General features: G+C 46.0%; 2 long non-coding RNA genes across 3 annotated transcripts; one reads left to right on the top strand and one right to left on the bottom strand.

Annotated features, from left to right (window-relative positions):
• Positions 1 to 6,181: 6,181 nt before the first annotated feature.
• On the bottom strand, positions 6,182 to 10,910 carry LOC139085130 (uncharacterized). 2 transcript variants are annotated; one of them, XR_011543196.1, is made up of 3 exons: positions 10,772 to 10,910; positions 9,723 to 10,186; positions 6,182 to 8,754 (listed from the first exon to the last, which is right to left on the bottom strand). It is a non-coding gene; the product is annotated as an uncharacterized lncRNA (long non-coding RNA). The 2 variants fall into 2 exon arrangements; XR_011543195.1 differs by lacking the exon at positions 10,772 to 10,910 and adding an exon at positions 10,468 to 10,630 and having other exon boundaries at positions 7,609 to 8,754.
• LOC139085132 (uncharacterized) lies at positions 10,721 to 16,166 on the top strand. The gene is made up of 3 exons (XR_011543197.1): positions 10,721 to 10,918; positions 13,527 to 13,597; positions 14,988 to 16,166. It is a non-coding gene; the product is annotated as an uncharacterized lncRNA (long non-coding RNA).
• Positions 16,167 to 16,469: the final 303 nt, after the last annotated feature.

Here is a 16,469-nt window from a genome sequence, read left to right on the forward strand (position 1 = left end):
AAGATGTCATCAGAGGGATGGAGGGAAACTAGGAGGAAACTGTATAACGGAAGCCCTTCTATCAGTGGTGTCGAAGGCAGCAAGAGGTACAACCGGATGCACAGAGAATGGTCCATTGGACTTAGCAATATGGAGGCATCTTCTTGGCCACACCTCCTCCCCATCCACCCAGGATCCTCACTCTCCTCATTCCCTTCATCCAAACCATCACTTAAGACAGCTGCCTAATCACTCCCCCAGAACCCTGCCCTCCTGCAAGACCTTCTCCAGGAGTTCCCAAAGGGTGTTTCCTGGGCCACTGGCATCAACATGACCCATGAATTTGTTACAAATGCAAACACTTAGTCCCCCCTGAATTAGAATCTCAGGAGATGGGGCCCAGGCACCTGTGTTTTAACAAGCCCCCTAGAGCTTGATGAAGTTTGAGAACCACTGCCTTCTCCATCACTCCCACCCCAGTGATCTTCCTGAATCACAAGTCAGTAAGCTCCTCTCCTGCTTAAAACCCTTCAAGAGTTCCTGCTACCCTCTGGATGAAGTCCAAAGCCATCCTACACCTCCAAGGTCCCACACATGCTGGCTTCTGCTGACTCGAAGGTCTTGTTACTCTGGTCTCTCTATCTCCTGTGAGCTTTCTCAGACACTTTGTTCCCTCTGCTCAAAACACTGTTGATTCACCAACAACACCATGCCCACCAGCCTGGTATGTTCTTATTCTTTCTTCATGGCTCATCTTCTGGTATTCTATGACCACTAGACAAGATTCTGTAGGAGACTACGATTGCCTGTCCTAACACTCCTTGCTCTTTATGCAGATACTCCATCTTGCCTTGAGGAATGGAACCACATCAGTCCTGTTCACGAACAAATCCTCACTCGGTGCCAATATAAATACCCGGTATCTAATGGCAACTCAATAATTCCTTGATGAATGGCTGAAGGAAGAGCCATTTTAATGGTGTGATGGGCATTGAACGTGAGTTCGAGGCCAAGTGGAGACAAAGTTTTTCAATACCCTTTTCAAGAAGGTAGCTCTGAAGATAAGGAAAAAGATGAATCCATAAAGGAAAGACAAGGAGATGTATTTGGTTTGATTTGCTTGAGTGGATTTTGATTTTCTCTTCTTGAAGATCAAGAGATAATTAGTATGTATACTAATGGGATGGAGTTGAGAGGGAGAGAATCAGAGAAAAGGAGTGATGTAGCCAGATGTAGGCATCTTGAGGTCAGCTTCCATCTTTGTCTGCCTGGTGCCAACCATGTTGCCTGGACCTCTAAAGGCCCTCAGCTGTGTGTGGACTGTGAGTGATCCGAGGGACGCATTGCAACATGACCACTCCTCCAGAGCGTGTCTCTTCCGGGTAGTGACATGAGAGGCCAGGCCAGGTCTCTTCCTCTAGGCTCCCAGAGCTCTCCACTCTTGTTCTATCACAGGCCATGTTCATCTGTGTAGAAATAACCTGCTTAATTCTCTTTCTGCCTTGCTAGACTCTAAACTCCTGGAGGACAAGGGCTGTGGCTTTCTCCTTTGTCATTGTACCCTGTAGGGCAGGTGCAGAATCTAGTATAGAAAATTGCGAGAAATGAATGAACGAATGCGTGTGTTTGCCACATATTTTTAAGTTTCTACTTCCCGAGGTCATCAATCTTTTCCACCCATTCAATCCTATCCTCTGTGCTCAACCCATGCTAAATCTATCCCCCACTCTGATTTCTACCTAATTCATTCCAGACAGCAACAGCCTCAGCAACAGCTTCTCCAAGTCTGTCAGGATCTGTAGGTTACAAGCAACAGAAACTCAGCTGAAACCGGCAAAGGTGAAAAAAAAGGTATACAGTAGCTTATGTAACTGAAAAAGCCCAGAGGCGATCGCATCTAGGGGCTCAAACAGCAGTTTCAGGATTCTTCCCATATGTTCATCACAGTTACAACCTCCCAACCCAGGGTGAGGATGGCTGCCAGTACCTATAGGTTAACATAGGCTGCTGAAGAGAGAAAATCTCTCCTTCCCCCAAGGGAGAGCCTCAGAAAAGTTTGTGATTGGTCTCCTGGGGTCACATGCCCACTTTGAGGCTGGTTGCTCAGCTTGGTTCCCAGCCCCCGTCCTGGGACCTCAGGTTGATTGACAACCCCATCCAGCAGGGGAAAGACAATTCCAAAAAGGTAAAGATGGGCACGCAAAAAGAACAGGTGTCCCCTAGATGGACTCACTGCATAATTGTGGTGCTAAGTTTGGAAGAACCCGGATGTTTTAAAAACCTGACTAATTCTCAAAATCACCCGAGGATTTTTTTTATAAAAGATCCACCTCAGAGATACTCAGAATGTCCAGAGGATGGGGCTTAGCATCCTGTATTTTTAAACAGTTCCACAAGTGAGAGAGATGAAGACATAGATTTGGAGACTAATGTCATAGCTAAAGGAACCTGGCTTCTGAAGTCCCACAGACTCGAGTTTCTATCTGCCTGTGCCATCAGCTGGCTGCATGACCCAGGGCAAATGACTTTGCCACTCTGAGCTTGACTTTCCAAATTTGCAAGGGGAAAAGGAAATAAAGGAGTGGCTGCGAGTATGTGGGGATGGTACCTCTCTGCCAGGGCTTTTGAAAGAATTAAATGAGATAATATAAGAAGTGGTCCAGCACAGGTTCAGTAAGTGAGAATTTCCTTTTCTTCTTCCCCTTTCCTCATCCTCCATTTCTAAGGCATCACCAAGTCCTTCAGATTCTATCTCCTAAACACCACTCAGCTCTGTCCATGTGTCTCTTTGTCCACTGCTACCACCCTCTTTCTTCCCAGCATCATCTTTTCATCTTTTGCCTGGGTCTCTGCAATAGCATCTCACTGCCTCTAATCTAGTCTCCCCAAAGGCACAAGAGTAGTCTTTTTCAAAAGACAACTGATCAGATCACTTCTGATGTACAAGAATTTAGTGGCTCTCCTAGTTCTGTCTGTAAAGTGCAAATATCTTTGTACCTGTCTATGATGTGCCCCCACCTTACCTGTCCAGCCTGCCACCACATCACTCCCTCTGATACAGGCTACAACTTTCCTGAAGCAATTTGCATTTTTTCTGAAACGCCAGGCACATTCTTTCCTCTGGATCTCTGCTCTTGCTCTTCCCTCTGCCTAAATGATGTTCGTCACACACACTTCCCTGTGTCATTTTGAATGTCACCTCTTCAGGGAAGCCCTCCCTGATCTCTGTTCCCTTGGTTCCCTTTTTCCTGCTTATCTTGTTCACGGTAGCTGATAACGGCCAAGCACAGTGACATCCTCCTCATTCACCAGGTTGTTCGCCTGTTTCATTTTAGCTCACAACATCCCTGTGAGATGAAATCACTTACTTCCTCATCATACATTTTGGGATGCTGAGATTTAGAGTCATCAGGTAACTTTCTCAAGGTCATATAGCAAGGCAGTGTCAGAGCTGCGAACTCCTTACCTTCCATATCACACTGCTACAATCCTTTCTCTTTTTTTGAGGAAGATTAGCCCCGAGCTAACATCTGCCACCAATCCTCCTCTTTTGCTGAGGAAGACTGGCCCTGAGCTAACATCCGTGCCCATCTTCCTCTACTTTATACATGGGAAGCCTGCCACAGCATGGCTTGATAAGCGGTGTGTAGGTCCACACCCAGGGTCCGAACTGGTGAACACCAGGCCGCCAAAATAGAACGTGCGAACTTAACCGCCACACCAGCGGGCCGGCCCTATCATCCTTCTGAAAGTCCTTAAGCCTCAGAACCATGAGGACAGGGTAACATTTTTTTTAATTGAATAAACTTGACACATAACGCTGTGTAAGTTTAAGGTGTACGGCGTGTTACTTTGATTCTAACATTTTTTAAGGCTGTTTCTGCTGCTTTGAACTTTCAACAAAGTACCCTGGGTGACTCTGGACGGCTCCCAGATGAAGTGTGAGAGAAGCATCCCGTGACGTGTGGCAGCCCTTCTGAGGTCCATAGCTCCACAGTGTGAAGCCTGCCGTCGGACAAGAACCACATCTTTGCGCCTCTGCCCCTGAACCACCACCAGGTCCACTCAGTCCAGACAGGCCTCCTGAGGTTGCTTCTCCAGGAGCCTGGCGGACCCACCTCTCTCTTCTCAACAGACTAGACTGTCGTTTCCCTCTCCTCATGGATCTCCCTCCCGGGTACCGAGAATGCTGCCTTGTCCACAATAAATTGGAAACGCTGCCGTGGAATGCCTCCCGCTCTGGCCTGTGGGATTTCGCTAGCAATCTGGCTCTTCAGAAACAGGTCTCTAACTTGAAGAAGTCAGTCACTTGTGACCTTGCGGGTGGGAGGTTTCAACACAAGGAAATGGGAGATACAGAGAAGTGGGAGCTGCCAGAGATCAGAGAATATTCTGGATAGAATGGCCCCTAATAGCCCTGGGTTGACCATCTCATTTTTCAGATGAAAAAGCTGAGGGCCAGGCAGGAGAAGGTTGTATGCGGAGCTCACAGACATTCAGGAGCAGGTCAGGATAGTGACTCGAGTTTCTCAGGCCTACTTTTAGGGATCCCCTGTGGCTTTGGGGCTACCAGCATCTTTGCATCTTCTTTGGGTAATGCACTCCCATCTCCTTGTGGAATTTCCTCTTAGCCAATATGGGTGGTCTTGGTACCCCTAAGGGAGTGCCCTGCCCTCTTCTAGGCACAGAGACTAAGCCAACTTTTTGTCTCAGGACTTAATTGGATAACTCAAGGACAGAATGTAGAGATGCGAGCATTTCTTTCTGGTCACTGTCCCCAGAGAGACCGAACTGTCTGGCACAGTAGAGAGTTTGGCATTGTTTGTGTCAAGTCTGTCTCCACTCTGGCTTCTCAGGTCTCCATCAGTTCTGGGAACTCTCCAATTCCTTCTAGAAAATTCTGTTTAGGATTAAATCAGTCAGTAGGACCTTCTGTTTCTTGCAACTAAAAGGCCCTGCAGGACGGGCCCTTCTTCATGTCTTCTCCAAAAGAAACAGGAAACTGAAAGTCATAACGAGATATAAATACGACCAAATCCTGGACAGTAACATCTTCTGAGTCCCATCTCGTCAGCTGCATATTTTGTTCTTCGATTATCTGCGATTAGGGATAATCTGTACCGGGGTTCAGGCCCACCAACACAGCCGATAGCCGGCCTTCTGGATCCTGTGGCGTCTCCACTCTTACAATGTAGAATTACTTCCTCCTTTCAAACCCAAATAAACTTTGCACAGCTTAAGTGGAATTCTTAGGTTGTTTTTTAACTCCCATTTAAGAAATCATTATTTTGTAGCAGGTATTGTGCTAAGGGTTTTACATATACCATTTAATCATCTCAACAATTCTACGGGTTATGCGCTATTATCAGCTCCATTGCATTAAGGAAAAACTGGCCCTCAAAATGAGGGTGTGGGGCGTGGTAAATGAATTGCCAAGGTCCCATGGCTAGTAGGTGGCAGACCTTAGCTATAAACTCAATTCCATCCAACTCCAGAGGCCCTGTTCTAAAACCCTTGGCTGGATTGTCTGGGAATAACTCAGAGACACTCCATTCAAGTACAAAGCCCACTTCTCAATCAGGGAACCCCCCGAGAGCAAGTAAAGCTGAGTATCAGAATCTCCAGGGAAATTGTTGTTTGAAAAGGATATTTAGTAGGACATAATAATTTCGTATTTGAAAAGTAGACAATAAAACCCATCTCAATATATTTTTTTTTAAAGATTTTATTTTTTTCCTTTTTCTCCCCAAAGCCCCCTGGTACATAGTTGTATATTCTTCGTTGTAGGTCCTTCTAGTTGTGGCATGTGGGACGCTGCCTCAGCGTGGCTTGATGAGCAGTGCCATGTCCATGCCCAGGATTCGAACCAACGAAACACTGGGCCGCTTGCAGCAGAGCGTGTGAACTTAACCACTTGGCCATGGGGCCAGCCCCTCAATATATTTTTTTAATACAAACCAGGACCCCTCTGAGAGGGAGCGGCTGTTGTCGTGATTTGTTTTGGGTGTCCCAGGCACGCCAGGCTGTAGGATGGCCGTTTCACAGATGAGGAAACTCAGCCTCAGGTAGGGTCAGATCTCAGAGGAAATGAGTGGGAGAGTCCGAATTGGAACACAAAGAATAGCAGAGGTACCCAACATTCTCCCATGTGACTTTTTTTTTTCTTAAAGATTGGCACCTGAGCTAACAACTGTTGCCAATCTTTTTTTTTTTTTTCCTGCTTTTTCTCCCCAAATCCCCCAAGTACATAGTTGTATACCCTAGTTGTGAGTTCTTCTAGTTGTGGCATGTGGGACGCCGCCTCAGCGTGGCCTGATGAGCTGTGCCATCCGCACCCAGGATCCGGTTGGGGAAGCCCTGGGCTTCCGAAGCGAAACCCGCAAACTTAATCACTCGGCCATGGGGCCTGCCCCTCCCATGTGATTTTTCGAGAGTTCTGCCAGTCTTTCAAAACTGCCATCAACACTCGCTTATCCCAGGAGTCTCTTCCCCTGTCTTCACATCACCTTCTTCCCTGTATTTGTGTGTGTCTCTGTGCCTCCTCTCTTCTTCCTATAAGGACACTAGTCGTTGGATTTAGGGCCCACCTTAAATTAATATGACCTCATCTTAATCATTACGTCTACAAACACGCTATTTCCAAACAGGGTCCCATTCTGAGGTTCCTGGTAGACATGAATTCTGAGGGGACACGATTCAGCCCAGTGCGGATGGATGAGCACCTCCAGGGCTGGATTTGTGACATAGAGCCACTCTGCTCTCAGTGCCGAAACTGGGGAGTCCGCACAGTAGGCTCCCAATGATCCTGGTTGGACCCGCTCACCAGGATGGACCTGAGCAAGGGCAGCCATGAGTTCAGTTCAAGGGAGGCTGGGTTTGTGTCTGCTCCTAGCCCTCTGCCGAGCAAACCATACGCAAGCCCCTTTCTTCCCTTTTTTGCAGGGTTGTCTCTTCCTGCTGTCCACCCACCCTCGCCTCCTCTTCTCTTTCCTTCCCCCTTCCAGCACGAATGGCTGGACTGGCAGGCAGTTCTGGGGGAGGGGTGTGTGTGTGCATGCATTCCCGAGGTGAGGAACTCTCCCCATTCCGTGCCTCAACCTCCTCACTCCAAGCTCCCCCACCCCAACCAAGGCTTTCTTTCCCCTTTGCTTTTAGGGTGCAGAGCCATTGCATCCTCCAGAAAGCCAAACTAAATTTGCAGCCCTTAGTCAAATATCTTCTCTTAGCCACACACCCTTCCGATTTTTTTTTCTCCGCAAGTCCCAAGTGCAACGTTTCCTCATTGCTGTGTCTTCCTCTTTCTTTAGTTTCTGGATGCCAGTTAACTTTTTCTGATCAAAAATTAATAGCATGTGGTCACTTCATGAACTTTTTACTACCAGCCAATCATTGTGCCCAAAACTTCACACACATCATGTCACTCATTCTTGACATGATTCTCCTCGTACAGATGAGAATGCTGAGGTCTCGAGCAACTGTGTAGTTCGCCCAAGGTCACGCAGCTACTTCAAGATGGAATCAAAAGTTGGACCTAGGGGCCGGCTCCGTGGCCGAGTGGTTAAGTTCACGCGCTCCACTGCAGCAGCCCAGGGTTCGGATCCTGGACACGGACATGGCACGGCTCGTCAGGCCACGTTGAGGTGGCGTCCCACATCCCACAACTAGAAGGACCTGCAACTAAGATATACAACTGTGTACCGGGGGATTTGAGGAGATAAAGCAGAAAAAAAAAAAAAGTTGGACCTATGTCCATCAGATGCCAGGGCACTTTTTCTTCATCACACTGGGGTGATGGAAGGGACCCTTGGATTTCATATTCTTTCAAACTGCTTCCCAGCCAACCTTCCTGAAAATGTATAAGCCCATTGAGTTTGAGGAGTTAAGCAGACTCTTCACATTTCCCGTCTCCTCTGAAATCACTGCTGGGGTGGAGTGGCTGTTGAAAGAGAACCTTGCAGTCAAAATGAGAGCCTGCGCATCATTGTCAGAGTCTCTTGGAATCAGTTTTTCTGATAGCAGCTACTTTGGGCTTCTGGGTGCAGTAATTTAAGCCCTAAAATGTAAACTTCCCACAATTTCAAAAAGCTCCTCTTTGGCAGGTTTCCACTGAACTTGATTCAGCATGTTCCTGTGCTGACTGAGGACAGCAAGCCCTGGTGTGTCCTCAAATCGGAGTCAACTAACAGCCTCGCATACAGGACGTCCCAATCCTGGTAAATATCTTGAAGTTTCACAAACGAACCAGTTCTCTCCGGCCTCTTTGCACCTGCCATTCCCTGTGCCAAGCACCGCCCCCTGAACCTAACTATTTGTCCTTCAAGGCATCAGAGCACCCAGGAAGGCATTTCGTCACCCACCCCACCCTGAAGGAGTCTTTATCTGAACCCTAAAGCAGCCCCTGGTGGTTCACCCTCAGGGTAGTGAGTGAGAGACTTAAAACCTAGGCTTTGCCCCAAATCTACTAAGTCAGGATCTCTAGGATGGAGCCTGGGAAATATGCATCTTAGCGAGTTCTCCAGGTGCCTGGGAAGATGTCCTAGTCCGAACTTCCCAGAACTGAGTCATTGTTTCATCTTCAGAAGTTTTTTCGTGTACTTAAAAAAAATCAACAAACCCTTACATGGGGCTTACTGTGTTCCAGGCACTGTGTGCATTTCACACTGTGCACTCACATGAAGGGCAGAACAACCCCAGGGAGGAAGACACTACTAATATTCCTGTTTTGCAGATAAGGAAGCTGAGGCACAGGAGGTCAAGAAACTTGTCCGAGGTCACCTGTGGAGAGAGTGGTGGAGCTGGCTTATCTGTGGATTTCTTCCTTTAAATCATCTCACTTTTTAAATTGAAATAATTTCTTTGAATTTAATGGAAAAGCTTTGAGGACAGGGATTTTTCAGCTATTTGTTCATTTCTGGGTGCTTAGAGGCTAGAACAGTGCCAGGCACAGAGTAACCATCACTACATATTTGTTGAATGAATGAATGAAGGAAAATGGAAACATTTCATGGGACTGACAAATAAAAATGGCAAGCAATAGGATATATTGGAGAATATGAGGAAGCCATTTGGTATAAACCTAATTCGGCCTGACCTTGTCTTTCCAAAAGGGCCTGACTGTGGCTGTTGAGCACCCATTCTATATCTGCTTTAGATATTCCCTATGGCAAGAACAAAGGCCCTTGAGATAAAGGTGCAACTTCCCTCCCCCTCCCAACATTGGCATTCCCTTAAGGATTTAGCATCTTTCGTCAGGCTTGGAACCGATTGCTGCGCTCACCTGTGACCACCCAGCTCAAGACAATAGACTTGCCTCCTGCTACGCCCTCCGCGATAGCAGACCCACTACCTGCTGTGTCCATCAAGCGCTGTGCAGACAGGGCAATCTGTGACTATTGTGGGAGGGACATTTCAATCACATGTGAAACATCCTGTTTGGGGGTATATAACCACTCTGTATACCTCACTTCTTTGGTGCACTTTCTTCCTTCGGGAAGAAAGGCCCCGGACCATGGTCCTCAGATTTCAGCTCAGAAGAAACTCACCCAAATTTTCATTTATAGATTGGTTATGGATTATTTTCATCGACAGGACTGAGGTGTTGCTTATATATTTTTTTCGTATACTCACTAAAAATACACTGACATGATTATTGCTGTTAAAAACGTGTGTCCCATCTAAAATCAAGTTATATTTCTGTACTGGTATCTCTACTCCAGTTTGGGAACCCCTGGGCTCAAACTTACCTCGAGCTTTATCCAGACCACAGTAAATCGTAATTTTCTCTTCTAGACTGTGACCTCTTGAAAACAGGAATTGGATTTATTTATTTTGCATCCCTGTGCTTGGGGTAAAAGTCCACTACAGCATTCTTCATTCTTGCCAGAGGGAACTCATTTTAGATGGGATGAAATCAAAATTCTTTCAAATCCTTTGAGATCTGAAAGGAGGCGATGAGAGTAACTGGATTGTAAAGAATTAGGACACTCAGGAGGCCTGGACTGAGTCAGTAAAGGGATGTCATCCAGGTTGGAGCTGTCAGGACCAGGGCACCTACTTCCGGTTGACTCTTCATATCCCAGAGATGGTCTATTTTTTGGTGGTCTTTCCAGGCTGTCAGTCCTTGTAGGTAAAGATCATGTCTTTCTTGTCCCCTCTGTATCTTCAGAACCTGCTTAGTGACTGGCATATAGAAGATGATCAATAAAAGCTGTGGGATGAATGAGAACTTGTTAAATATGTTCCAATGAGAAACATATAATGCTCACTCACTCATTTTCCCATTTCCACAGTCTCCTATGGCTCTAATATTTCCATATAAAATGCCTTTGTGGGAGGCAATTTGGTTGGAAAGGCTGACTTGAAGTTGTATCAAACAAGCATTTTCTGTAAGCTAGATAAATATTAATTAGCCCCATAAAGAAGGAGGACAATGAAGATTGCCATGGAGAAGAATTTTATGTCCAGCCCCATCCCATGTCCCAGTAGTACCTGAACTCAAGTCCCCGACTTGTCAATTTCGGGGGTTGGCGCAGTGACCTCACCAGCTGGCACGAGCTCTAGGTCATTATTCAGAATATTGGCTCTGCTTCGGATGCGATGCCAACAGAAGTATCACAGGCTCACAGCAGGGAGGCAGGCGGGCAGGAAGGAAGTCAGTGGTGGTTAAACTTTCCTTAGGTACACAGCCGCCAAGCCCAAAGCACACAGGGAAAGTACAGGCTGGAGCTGCCAAGAGCCGAGCAGGGAGGAAATCACGAAGAAACAGAACTCAGGAGAACACTGAGGGTCCTACCTTAGCAGGGAATGCTCAGTTTCAGAGAATGTCCTGATGGCTGTTGAGAGAGCCAGGCCGGTGGGAAAAAGAGAAAGAAGGCTGACCATCACACATCAGACTGGTAGATGGGTTAAGTCCTCTCCGACCCAGAGACTCCATAGAATGGTGAGTGAGCCCAACAGCATTTACGCGATAGCTTGCCAATTTCTTTGCATTATAAAAGAAAGTCATCATCTTCTAATGCATCCAAGGGCCTGCAGAAGCTCAAGGAAGGGGAAACGAGAAGAGAAAGAGATAACAAACAAGAAGTGGAAGCTAAGAGAGTTGTTTGCTATCAGCCAGGCTGGACGTGTTCACACGTATGATGGGATCTTAAATTATATCCACCCAGTGGGGCACTTCCTGTTACAGCAGCCCTCTTGCAACTGAGGAAGCTTAAGCAGGTTAAACTGCTATACCGTGCTGGTATCTGCACCCCAGTTTGGGAACCCCTGGGCTTAAGCTGACTTCTGTCTTTACACAGATCACAATAAATCGTAACTTTCTCTTCCTGTGGGTCCCTGGAAACAGGAAAGTCACAGTGCCTGTAGTGGTGTTCAGGAAACGTTAGCCGTTTTTCTGATGCTATTGTGGTGTGGTAAATTGCCTGGGAGAGAGGAAGAATGGAGAAACAGAGCGATAGGGTGCTGTGAAGGAGAGAGAAGAGTACTGATAGTTGAATAAGAGTGGTCTCTCTCCGGTTTTTAAAGTTCTCCAAACCAAATCTGTTTAGTCATACTCCAGTTATATCTACTTTTAACGTAGACACATGTCATGAATGACATGAGCAATATTTGAATTTTCAGCTGTCCTTAAGTTTTTTGCTGGATTTATTTACCTTTGCATCCCTGTGCCTGGGATAAAAGTCTACAACTGCGGGGCCGGCCTGGTGACACAGCAGTTAAGTTTGCACCTTCCGCTTCTCAGCGGCCCGGGGTTTGCCGGTTCGGATCCCGGGTGTGGACACAGTACAGCTTGGCACACCGTGCTATGGTAGGCATCCCACATATAAAGTAGAAGAAGATGGGCACGGATGTTAGCTCAGGGCCAGGCTTCCTCAGCAAAAGTGTCAAGATAGCTCTTCTTATTGGAGGCTGAGATTATAACCTTAATTTTAATATATTCATTTTATTTTAAGCTCTGAAAGCATTAGGAGAAAATTAACAGATGCTATTTCCCTCTTTGCCTTGGCTGCTAGGAAGCTCAGAGTCAAATTAACGTCCAACTGTAGCAAATCTGTAAGACTTTATGGTACTTATTTTCACTAGTAACCTTGTCCTTGGCTTCATTTTATTTTTCTTCTCATTGTTTTTCCCTTTCTTGTTTTCCTTACCCTGATTTCTTTACTTATTCCTTCCTTTGGTCTAATATATATCTGTTAGGTACTTCACATTCACTTTGAAATGAAGGAAGAAAATAATAAAAATATGAGCAGCATAGCTTGAGAACATCAGTGACAGAAAAAGCTTATGCATTAGCATCAGAAAAAATCTGGATTTCAATGCCAGATCGACCATTGCAAGAATTACTATGCCTCAGTTTCTTCTTTTTTAGAAGAGTGTGAGCAGGGGCACTAATAATACCTCTCTTGAAGCTTCATGTTGAGGATTATATTGGGAAAAGCGCTCTGCCCTTAGCAAGTGCTCTTACCGAACTTTACTTCATTCCTTCCTTCCTCAACTCAAAATGCCTTCAGCAGCTATTTGCTCTTGAACTTGCTCAATCATGTTCCTGGGTGACCTGGGGAGCTCGGAAATATCTGCTGCTGAGGAAATGGATTTTAGCTGCATCAGGAGAACGTTAGGTCAGAAGGAAGCCGGGCAGAAAGGGCTGGCTAAGAGGAAATCACGGCTGACCGGGGCTTGCCAAGGAACGTAACATACACGATCTCGTGAAATCACAGGTGGAAATTCGGGGCTGCGAGACACTGTGAAGTGTCTAAGAACAGGTGTGGGGCTGCCTCTGAGGGGCTTCCTGAAAAACCTCTCTAGTGTGGGCCTGCCTGAAAGCAGGGTATGGGTGATGCCAGCTAATATTTTAAAATTGTTCTCCATGTATGTAATTCTGTGTGATCTGCAGAAGGTAGAGCACTATTGACATTGGGGGCTGGGTGATTCTGTGTTGTGGGGCTGTCCTGTGTATTGTAGGATGTTCTGGGGTTGACATCTTCCCACTAGATGCCAGCAGCCCCCCCTGCCAACCCCGGTCACAGCAATCAAAAATGCCTCCAGACATTGCCAAATGTCCCTTGGGGAGCAAAATCACCCCCTCGCCTCCTCTGAGAACCACTGATGTAGAGTTACAAAGCATCTGACATTGTTCAGCATCTTTTAAACACCTACCAAGAATTTGGGGAGATGTAAATGTTTACGACATGGTCTCAGTCCTCATGCAACTCGTAACTCATGCTCCAGTAGAGGAGATGGACGTACCCACATATAATCGCCACTAAGTGTGGCCAGCACAATAATAGAGAAACGAACAAGGCATGAGGTTCAGACTGGGCTCAAAGCGAGCGTGACCAGCCCTTCTGAGAGTGGAGAGTAAGGGGATGCTTCTGTGGAGCCTTACCTACAACCACAGACCACCCTCCCCAAGGGGCTTCCTGTCCTCCAACCCCCATGGTTGTGATTCTTTTTTCAGCACTTTGTATGTTTCCTTCACAGCAATGACCATAATTCGTAACTGATTTTTTTGTTTCCTTGTGATTTTGTTTGTCTACTTCCTTCACCAGACTACAAACTCCACAAGAAAAAGGACTGCTTCGGTCTTGGCTACGCTAGAAATCCTGACCCCTGGCACAAGGTAGAGCCCAAAGCAGGGATTCAAGAAGTATTTAAAGAAGGAAGAAAACTAGAAAGGAAGGAGGAAGGAAGGGAAGAAGGAGAGAGAAACTAGGGATTCCCAAGGCAGGGAAGGTGAGAAAAGCATTTCAGACGGGGAACAGTATGTGCAATGGCCCAGAGAGGTCGATAGAACTGCCCACATAATTTGAAGGACCCCGTGCAGAATGAACACACTGGACCCCTTGTTCAAATATTAAGAATTTCAAGACAGCTATAGCAGAAAATTAAACCAAATGTTGGCCCTTGTACGTGCAGGGCCTTGTGCGAATGCACAGGTCACTCGTCCATGAGATAAACATCCTGAGCCATCAGTAGTCGGGGGAGCCTGTCTCTCTCAGTCCGCACGTTGGTCCGATGAGGTAGTCAACGTGACATCCAGCAACCACACGGTGTTTTCTAACAGCTGAAGCCGGTTTCCCAGAAGAGAACAGAGCCGGTCTAAGTGTGCGTTTCCAAATTTGATGTTGATATTAAGAAATACTGCAGGACCAGGTTGCTCGGCACAGGTTCCACAAAGCGTTGCTTGGCCGAAAGCTTGCGAAAACTCTCAGCAAGCCCCAGACAAAGCTGCAGTGTGTGGAGTTCTGGATCAAAGCCGGCTAGCTGAAGGCAGAAAGTGGACTGAGTTTCTGCGTAACGAGGCTCGTTCAGAGTCTAGTCAAGTCCTCCCGGACTCTGTGCCTGGCCAACATAACAATTTGTTATCAGCCCACAGCGCAAGCTGTGGATAAATGCGTTCTGATCCTGTCTTTGGGAAAACCTATAATTTACAGGTTATCTTTGGGGATAACGTTAATTAGGACTTACATGTCATGTTTTACTTCCAGTTATGATTACCCAAGTCATTTGCTCTGATCCCTCTAAAGGGCACTGGTACTGGGGCGGGTTATTGATGGAAATTCTAGCTGGCGACTACTTTGTGTGTGCCATGAGCGTGCGTGAGTGCATGTGAGTGCACGTGCGTGCACACAGACACGCCCTCGCCTGAGATTTGCACATATACCAGTATGAAAAGGATAATTACTTTATTTACACCTCTTTTAAGCCTAGAGAAAGCTGGTAATCCAAGAAAACTTGGAAATTACCTTTTCTCAGGCATTATAGACTATAACCTGGTTACTACGATCTACTTCAGGAATGGAAAGAAAAGGGAAAGAAAGTCTCATTTACTGGACACTAACCTATCCTATGCCAGGCTCTTTCAGGTACATGATTTTGTGAATCCTTCATAAGAACCTGAGAGATGGGTACTAATATACCCATTTTTGTAGATGAGAAAACTCAACTCAGGGTTTTTGTGATTATATCCCAGGAGTCTAGCTCTATAACTCATATTCTTTCTCTTTCAGATTGGATGAAGAAGGGATGGAAGAGAAGTACAGAGTTAATTTCTCGTCCTTGAGGATCAAAAAGCACACGTACCATTGCCCCATGCCTGAGGCGTCAGCCCAGGTTGAACTCCCTTCCACAGTGGTGCTGGCGGTCCCATCATTTCCCAGCTGTTCAACCTCAGAGAGTCAGCAGGCGGTCAGGTACCACGGCTAATAGAACCCGTAGTAATGGAAACTCCAAAAGAATACCGGTGTGGACCGTGAGTGACCTCAGAAGACATCTTTCACTATTTCCTGATTCTGGAATTCTAGTCACTCCCCCATTCCCAACAAACTATTGATTCCACACTCTCCTCCAATTCTTGCCACTGTAGAAGCCCCGCCCCCTTCTGTTCTTTGCTTTTTGAGCCACAAAAGGACATGCCAGGTGGCTCTCTGCCCACAGCTCAGAGGAGGGAACGAGGACCCAGGGCTCTGGCTTGAGGAATGGGAGAGTCATTTGCTCTTCTTCGAGGCTCTTCTTCTTAAGGATCTCCTGCATCCTGCACTGAGACATTTGCCATAGCAGAGGAAGCAATGAGACCTCAAGTCCCAAAATGTGGGTTGCAGTGCCAGCTGTGTGACTTGGACCATGTACCAGCTGTGTGACTTGGGAGGTTAAGTCACTTCACCTCTCTAATTCTCAGTTTCCTGGTCTATAAAATGAAGATGATAATATCCCACATCTCTCACGCACTGTTGTGAAGGAGTTTTAAAATGCATATACTTCGGCCAACAATTCCGCTTATAGAAATGTACCCAAGGAAATACCCGGACAAGTACGCAAAATGAGTAAGTACAGAGATGTTCCTGAGACATTGCTTACAATACTGAAAAAATTGAAGCAGTCCTAATGTCTGTCCATATGGAATTTAAGTAATTATAACATATCCACAGTTGCGATAAGTGTAGGCATTTAAAATAATACAGTACATCTCCATTTACTGTTAGCAATTTATCTTACAGGTGATATGATTAGATATGCAAAGAATAAGTTGGGTAGGCTATCCAAGACCCTAAGTATAGTGGCTGATTCTAAGGGGTGGAACTGAGAGTCTGCGAGAGAATATTCATTCACTGAATATCTTTGTGAACTGTTTGAAGTTTTTACCTTGTGCGTGTTCAGCCTGAGAATTTCTTAATTAAAATGAATAAAAATTTAAAATATGTGTTTGCGTGTGTATGAAAACTTGTAAGGACACGTCCGTTACCAGTTGTTGTCTTACACTGCAGATCACAGGGAGTTTTTTTCCCTTTGTTATGCTTCCCTGAATTTTCCAAGCTGTTTGCAACAAGCAGCGCATGAACTTATAGTAACGAAGTAGAACAAAACAGAACAATAAAATACTTTCTGTTTTAGAAAAAGCAAGCCACTACGTCTAAATTCTTTTGCCTTTAGAAAGCTTCTAGAAAATAGTTGTGAGATTATTAGATTAGCTGTCTATTGCTGTATAACAAATT

The sequence above is a fragment of the Equus przewalskii genome, chromosome 8, assembly GCF_037783145.1.
Source record: "Equus przewalskii isolate Varuska chromosome 8, EquPr2, whole genome shotgun sequence".
NCBI classification, from domain to species: Eukaryota; Metazoa; Chordata; class Mammalia; order Perissodactyla; family Equidae; genus Equus; species Equus przewalskii.